The sequence below is a fragment of the Orycteropus afer genome, unplaced genomic scaffold (assembly GCF_000298275.1).
Source record: "Orycteropus afer afer isolate SDZICR_OR568_19922 unplaced genomic scaffold, OryAfe1.0 scaffold00031, whole genome shotgun sequence".
Lineage (NCBI taxonomy): Eukaryota > Metazoa > Chordata > Mammalia > Tubulidentata > Orycteropodidae > Orycteropus > Orycteropus afer.
In genome coordinates this window covers 792,964-794,818 of record NW_006921618.1, presented here as the reverse complement: position 1 = coordinate 794,818, position 1,855 = coordinate 792,964, and positions in this window count along the sequence as shown.

Below are 1,855 nucleotides of genomic sequence, written 5' to 3'. Positions count from 1 at the left end.
CATGTAGCAGGACCTGTCTGGTTGTTGGAGGTGCAACCTCAGCTCAAGTAATGGCCAGACCACAAAGGAGATCACAGCCACCTGCAGTGGTTGATCTGAAGTTGGGGAGGGGTAGCAGAGCCTTCCTTAGGAGGATGGTATGGTGTCTGGGGGGGGTGTCACTGTCCCCTACCCTGGCTGCATGTCGGAATCACCAGGTAGCCTTGTATAGTATTCCAATGTCCGGACAGAAGCTCCAAGAGTGGGGCTGATTAAGAATGTAGGCCATAAAATTTCATCTATTACTTAATGCCTCAGTTTCTTCATCTGTAAAGTGGAGAAATAATAGTAACTACCTACTAATGTGTTAGGAGCTCTGGTAGCGTAGTGCCTAAGGCACTTGACAGCCTTGGCTAACCAGAAGGCTGGCGGTTCAAACCCACCAGCCACTCCTTGGAAGGAAGATAGGGCAATCTACTTCCATAGTAGTGATACTGCCTCGGAAACCCAAGGAGGGGTTGCTATGAGTCGGGCCGACTAGATGGCACATAACAACAACAACAACAACAACTAGTGTGTTACGAAGTCAATGAGATGAGACATAATAAAGTGCTTGGCACATGCTTGGCATATCACTCTTGTCCCCCAACACTCCCATCATTACTATGCTGAAGGAGACTTGGATGATAATTTGTGCCCACTAACTTGTCTACCCACTCCCATAGAATGGATTGCAACTCATGATGATCCAGTGTGTAGAGTAGAACTGTTTTCTATAGGGTTTTCGAGGCTGTAACATTTCAGACCACCACTTGTCTGTCAGCTTGTTGTTTTGTGGTGACTTGTGTGTTGCTGTGATGCTGGAAGCCATGCCACTGTTATTTCAAATAACAGCAGGATCACCCATGGTGGACAGGTTTCAGCAGTTTCCAGACTAAGACAGACTAGGAAGGTGGATCTGGTGATTTACTTCTGAGAAAACTGGCCAGGGAAAACCTTATGAATACAAGTGGAGTATTGTCTGATGTAGTGCTGGAAGATGAGCCCCTCAGGTTGGAAGGCACTCAGAATATGACTGGGGAAATGCTGCCTCCTCAGAGTAGAGTCAGCCTTAATGGCATGGCTGTAGTAAACTTTTGGGACCTTCATTTGCTGATGTGGCCCAATTCAAAATGAGAAGAAACAGCTCCAAACATTCCTTAATAAATGGAACATGGAATGTACAAAGTATGAATCTAGGAAAATCAGAAGTTGTCAAAAATGAAATTAGTGAGATAAAATGGCCATATTGAATTGGACAATCACATGGTCTACTATGCCAGGAATGACAAATTGAAGAAGAATGGTGATGCATTCATCATCAAATAGAACATTTCAAGATCTATCCTGAAGTACAATTCTGTCAGTGATAGGATAATATTCATACACCAACTAGGAAAACCAGTTAATACAACTGTTATTCAAATTTATGCACCAATCACTAATGCTGAAGGTGAAAAAATTGAAGATTTTTACCAACTCCTACAGTCTGTAACTGATCAAACTGCAATCAAAATGCATTGATAATTACAGGTGATTGGAATGAGAAAGTTGGAAACAAAGAAGAGGAATCGGTAGTTGGAAAATCTGTGTGATGGAAATAATGCCAGAGATCCCATGACAGAATTTTGTAAGACCACTGAGTTATACCTTGCCAATACCTTTTTGAACAGCATGAATGGAAACTACACATGGACCTCACTGGATGGAATACACAGGAATCAAATAGACTACATCTGTGGAAAGAGATGATGGAGAAGTTCAATATCATTAGAACAAGATCAGGGTCCAACTGCATAACAGACCCTCAATATCTCATATGCAATCTCAACTTGAA